The sequence below is a fragment of the Centrocercus urophasianus genome, unplaced genomic scaffold, assembly GCF_019232065.1.
Source record: "Centrocercus urophasianus isolate 14NV4802_14NV808 unplaced genomic scaffold, USGS_Curo_1.0 seq_9, whole genome shotgun sequence".
NCBI classification, from domain to species: Eukaryota; Metazoa; Chordata; class Aves; order Galliformes; family Phasianidae; genus Centrocercus; species Centrocercus urophasianus.
Window position 1 is genome coordinate 16,140,093 of NW_024885532.1, and position 6,925 is coordinate 16,147,017.

Genomic DNA, 6,925 nt, shown 5'->3' on the forward strand with positions numbered 1-6,925 from the left:
TGGTATAACGCCCATTTGAGGTTACTTAAAATTTGATTTGTACCCACCTTACATGGGACCTTGGAAAATTCCAGGAGATTTGTCACTGAGCATCCTAACAGTCTCAGTGTAGTATAAATTACACTGATATGCCTGTGTCTGACAAGCATGTGCACAGCTGGTATAATGGAATTTGCTTCCGTGAAAATAATATTTATTTTTAATTCTACATTTAAAATAAGACACCTGTAACTGAGACATTTGTGATAAAGGAAACAGAATATATAATATAATATATTCAGTCTATATATTATAATATAATTAGTCTCTAGATTGGATGTCAATCCATCTTCTGAATTTCCCCATAATCTCTTTTCCACATCTTCCACTAGAACAATCTGTCATATCAGCAAATTATTTTGTTATTTCTAAATACTCAAAGACCTCAGTTCCAATTCTTTCTCTGAGGTTGCTATTTTTGCTGCTTTGCCTGGGAGTATCTCCAGCTCCCATAAATCAAATTCCTCTGTATGTTTGTATAATTGCAGTGTGATGGACTAATTAGCTTTTGGTTGCTTTGACAAGCAACCTAAGCTGTGGCTATCTGGTATCTATCAGATTCCTATGAAGTAGAGCAAAGTTGATGACTGGGGTAAAGAGACAAATGTCAGTGGAGACCAATATCCCAGGAAGTTAGAAATAACATCTATTGTAGATCTACTAGGTAGTAGCTTGTTAGCGAATTTAGAAGATAAAAAACTGACCACAAGGTATTTTTTTCTGCCCTATTCCTTTCCCTTTCTGTATCTAAAAAAAGAAAGTAATTTTTTTTTTTTTAATATGCATAATAACTGCAGACAATAAAATAAATAGGGACTCTCTATTGGGTGATAACAGTTAAAATCTGTTTCATGTCTTTCTCATTAATATATTTTCTGTCAGAAAATGCTGATCCCATGAAATTAAAGCATTTTTTTCTGGAACATATCAGTTTTATCATAATTGCCAAGAGCATATTATCAAAGTTTCATTTCAAGTTTATTGCTTGAACTTTACTGCTTCAAACTGTATGTGTTATAATCGAGTGATGATGAAAAAAACAAAAATGTAAGATTCAATCCAAGCAAAATCCATCAGCAAAGTAAGCCAAGTATTTGCTTCCTCATCTGAAATAAATAAATAACTAAATAAATAATTAAAACTTTTTAAATTTCCATGGCAGTTTAAAATGAAGTTCATCTTAATACCGCATAGTACTGTGTTGAATGCAAATTTTCTATCTAGTCAACTCAACTATTGCGTTGCTTTTAAAAGCCTATAGAATATCTAACTAGCACTGCTCTATCAAGAATCTAAGCTTTTACATTTGGAAGACGGAGAATAAATCAAACAGATAGTACCTGAAAGTGGTTTTATCTCCTTGCAAAGTACACCTGATAGCATTTCTTCTCATTTATAGACGGAAGAGATGGAATAAACTAGCTTTAGTTTTCAATGTCATGAGAATATACATTCCATATAGCTCTCTTTCAGTGAGTTTTACACTGGTTAGGGGTAACCTGACAGACTAAAAGCTGCATAATGATGGATTCACTAAATCGTCCTTCATTTTACCAAATCATGTCCTTGGAATCAATGGCAGTTGGGTCAGTTCCAACATTAAAAAAAAAAAATAATAAATTGTAAATTTTTCAAAAAATGTTGCAGTTTCACATTTTGTAAAAGAAGTGGAAACTAATTTCAGGCTTGTATTTTAGTATTTGAAGGTGAGAGTTCATGACATTCAAGCAAGGGAACTTCCAACTATGTGAGTTTTAAAAAAAATAAAAATAAAAGAATCTTCAACTTGTAGCATCTCAGGAATATTCTATTTACCTACTTAAGGTCAAAGAGCTAATTCTGTTTAGGACTCAGATGGAAAGAGAAGGTGGTTGCTTTTTTTCCTCTCTCTTTTCTGTAATCTTCCTAGTGCAGGAGCTCTTTTTGATTCAATAATGACATTTGGTTGTAATCTCAGGGGATAAATAATTTTGCCTGAAGACTAAACCAAGTGTGTGGTGATCTTCCATACTGTCAATGACCTATAGATGACATTTTTTACCTAATTAATTAGATGTCTTTCTTTTGGAAGAAATGGTGAATCATGCATAATTAGAAGAGGCATCAAAGCTGAAGTGGGTGGCTCATTAATCTAATGAAACTAGCCTATGGCACATAGAGATCATTTGCATTTTTCATTATGTTTGTGTTATTTTATGGACTATTAACACTCATAAATATAAATATAAAACCAATTATCTTTATAGTTTTCATTTTTACTTACACCCAAAGAAAAAATGGATATTAGTTTAGAATACATTTAAACTATAACCTCTAACACTCATAATTATTCAGACACTAAGGTTCACAATATGAGTGAAAATTTGCTGAAGTACAGCAATTTTTTTTTTTTTTTAAGTCAAAAAAAAGTTTTTTTCTTAGTCTAAAAAAAGAATGGCAGAAACATCACGTAACTGTAGCATTCACATTCAATAGATTTAAAAATTGATACAGTGGAGGAAACGGCAAATTCTGTGAAGTTTTTTGGTGACATTTTAAGAACTAAGAAGAGATTACGTCAATGTGGGGTACATAGTGTTTTCCATAAAGAGTAAAAAGGATATTTTATATTTCTCTTCTTTTCTTTTTTCCCCTAAGTTCCTTATCATTAATTAAATTTTATTTTAACAATAATTTTGTAATATAAAGAACTATAGAAGACTTAGAGGATTTTTATAAGCCAGATTTATTAGCAGACTTCCTGGAGCCCATCCAAGACTTCCAGAAGTTTAAATTTCACTTTCTACCCATAACTTGCCATATTGGTATATAATCCCTTATAATTACCTCTCCAGAGAGCCTGACTACTTCAGATTTGCTGGGATTTGTTCCTATAGGATGCTTGGCTGTCTCTCAGTATAACTACGTCTCACAGAAAACAATCCACATAAACTGAACAGTACTTTATCATACCCTGCAACATGTTAAAAAAAAAAACAACAAGTTTTGCTTTGGAAAATTATGAATCATTAATACTTTTGGGCTTCCATTTGTAGTAAACCATTAGACACATAAAATGGCTCTTAAACATATGTATATATGGATATTTATTTGAATACACTTGTTTGTAGATATCTTAATGTATGCTACAGCTGAATAAAAAACATATTTTCCTCAGAAAGGAAAAAACAAATATACATATTAATTAAAACCCCAAATTTCAATTTTATCTTTTCATTTAGCCTTGAAAACAATTCTATTTCATTACAAGTGTAAAGACTAAAAAAAATCATTACATTCAAGGTTTTGCAGAATCCGTTAACGTAATTTGGCTATTTTGTGTTTTAAGCATTTTTTGCTTAAATTTTAATGATGACTCCTCAAATTCCATTAAAAAAAGATTATGTAACAATTATATATATACATGTTCTCCTGACTTGATCTCATACTTGCTGCTTGCCACCACTGTAAAATTGTTAAAATAATCCCTGACAGAATTTTTAACTGTCTCAATGCCAAGCAGTTATAAGCCAAAACATAGTGCCCAGAACTGTTCTCAAACATTGTTTTGGAGACATAGAGATTTTAATAGCATGTATACAAAATTTCTCAGAATCAGAATCAGTGAAAGGATTCCTGAGGCCTTTCATTTACTACTACACTTACAACTTTTTTTTTTTTTTAATAACAAAAATTTGTGCTGAGCTTTTTATGGCGATTATAACAGGTGAAGAATTAGGTATTAATCTTTGTTCTTTCCCAAGACTGGAACTTACATACTGATAATCTATCCTGTGCCAACTTGAGCTAACAGAAAATGTGAGATCAGTACTGTTGTCTTTATTCTGTGTGATCTTAGCCTCTCCCAAGATGGCTCATTTATGCTCATTTACTGGTTCTCAATTCATCTGCTTTAGCCTTCTGAGAACAATAGGCTCCTCTGTACCTCTCTCCATGGCCAGGCAAAGATCTCCATTGTGTTTTTCTTGGCTCAGTGTCATTGTTCTCTTGGAGAATATCCACAGTCAAATTTAATTCCGTTTTAAGCTTTTCTCTGTTTCTTTAATTCCCCAGTTTCTCTCTTTGTTTATTTCCCAGTAATACTCTATCTTCATTCTTTCATCAGCGAAATCATACAGGTTCTCTCTAATGTTTTTAATCTATTAAATCTTGCATTTCCCTTCTAAAGCTTGCTCAAACAAAAGGTTCCCTGAGAGCACTGGGAATGCTATATGGGAGGAAAAAAGCTATAATAATCTTTCTTTTCTTGCAGATCATTGTTTCTTCCTGTCTGGTCCCGCTTTACTTCTGTCATTTTTTCTCCCTTTTTTCCCTTTTTTTTTTTTTTTTTTCCCCACTTATTTTCCCTTCCCCTTTTCCTTGCTTTGCCTTACTTTAACAAACAGAGGTCGAACAGTCTGATCTGAATCTCCAGTAACACGAAACACTATGTCTTTATAGACAACTTTTTAAAGGCAATATAATAATGAATCAATATGTAAATTGAATATGTAGTAAACTGCCAGCAGTATCTGCTTCCTTCAAGCTGCAATAGATCCTACACAAATTGCCTTTTCCACAAATAGCTCTCTTCAGCTGACTTTGGATTCCTTTAGAGCATCATTCTCTATTTGATGTAAATAAATGATGACTCATTAATGGACTGGTACAAACAAATGTATTTTACAAAGGAACAGATCAGAAAACTGCACTCCTTGTACCTGTCATTTACAAATGGCAATAGTGATAATGAAATAGGCCAAGGTATTTTTAGAGTGAGCAGTTTTATTCCAAAGTTTATTTCAAAATTCTTACTGTGTTCTTGCTGCAAACTCCTGAAATGTGTCTTGATTGACATCTCCTGGAGAAAGTAAACATGATTACCCACAGTAAGTTGCTAGTGAACTGCAACATTATATTTGCAGATTCTATTTCCACCTTTTTTTTTTTTTCTTCCTCTCAGCAATTGGATATTTGTGCAATAGTTCTATTCCTTTTCAAGAGTAGTTTGATCAAGATACAACATTTTTTCCTCACAACAGCACTTGCTGAGTTGACTCAGAGACCTTGCTTGGTGACACAGTAACTGAGCATTAAAGAGTGCACCCATTTGTCTTTATTATTGCATCTAGTGACTAGATGTCTCATGAGAGCTATGCAGATTTCTTCCATCTTTCTTCCTTTGGCACTGGGGTAAATCAAAAGAGACTCTACAGAAACCCATGGACCAAAGCCTGGTAAAACTTCTTGAAAGAAAAATCAAGCCAATGCGTTGTAAATAATAAACAGATGAAATTAGTGTAATTTAAAAAGATAGGTTATGGCCTGCTTTGTCTGTCAAGCTGCTTTAGTCTGCTGCTGTCTTTTCTACACTTTGCAATGCACAGTAAAGCTAATTCAGCAAAAATCCATCTGAGAATCTGGATTAAATAAGTATGTTGCTTTTAATATTGTGATTCTCAGTAACCAGATGAGCTATTTTAGAATTAACTTTGATATTCCACAGTTGTACACTGATACTTAAAAGCAGAAATAATAATAATAATAATAATAATAATAATAATAATAATAATAGAGCTCTATTCCATTCCATGTGTTCACAGAAGGTAAATGTAGCTCCTCTCCCTCCCCCCCCAAAAAAAACCCCAGTGGATTATTCATCTCTCAGCTCATCAGTCAGTCACTTTTTGTGACTAACTGATCTAATCACTATATATATATATATCACTCTCTCTCTCTCTATATATAATTTTACTGATTAAAACTGTGAAGATAAATGTTTTTAATAAAAACATTTTTAGGATTTGATATGTTTTTTTCTGAAATATTTCCATTATTTTTGTAGTACTGTTGCTGTTACAGGAGAAAAAAACATACAAATTTGAGAAAATGGAAAAATATAGTCATTTCAATATTTAGATGGAAGTGAAAAGGAAGGAAGAATATACTGACATCATAACTCTTAAATCATTGAGAGTTTGTAATATAATCAAGTTTTCTACACAAAAATGAGACTACAGTGTTTGTGTATGGATAGTTAGCATGAGTGATGATTTTGGTTACTGAATTTGCTAGGTATTGTTTTGATGCTGTTTTAAAGGCTACAATCAGATTTATAGAGCTGATAAAATAACAGTTTTTCAATTCATGAAAAGAAAGGACATCTGATACTCACATTAACCTTAATAAAATATATCACATATCAAGAGATATGGAATAAAACTTCAAGATCTGAGAATGTTGCAGCTGTAAGCCCTGTCAGAATTGTCAGGGAGTACATCAATTCCCTTTTTCTCTGAACAAAGACCTGATCTGGTATTTGGAGAAAAATATATCTCCAAATTTATACCACCAAATGCACTTTCCTACTGTGTTGTAGAATCCTTTTGAAAGGCTTCTGCCAGATCAAGTGCTGAAGTACAGTGCAACTGATTTCTTTAGCCTAAATCCAAACTAATAGAAAGTATTCAAACCATTTATTGTCTCTAAAAAGCATTGCAGGTACTCAGATCATCTTTTCCAGGTTGGGTCTACTCTTTATTAGTAGCAGTCAAAACATTAATGTATGTTGTAAAATAAGGATGCAGGTAGAAGGCAGTGTAGATGCTTCACTAATGCTACTCCATTCAGCCTTTAATCCTCCAAGCCTCTTGAATTCAGAGCATATTGAATTCCTTCATGAACTCTTGAAAGAAAAATGAATACGTTGTTAGACAGTAATCTCTCTGAGGATGAAAAGCAGAATCACAGGATAAAATCATCATAGGAAGGAAAAGTGCTAGGATTCTGCATCATGATTAAATTAATGCCTTTTTTCTGTCCCTATCATTCCTTTTCCCTTTCATTCCTTTTCCCTTTCATTCCTTTTCTCTTTCATTCCTTTTCTTTTCTTTTCTTTTCTTTTCTT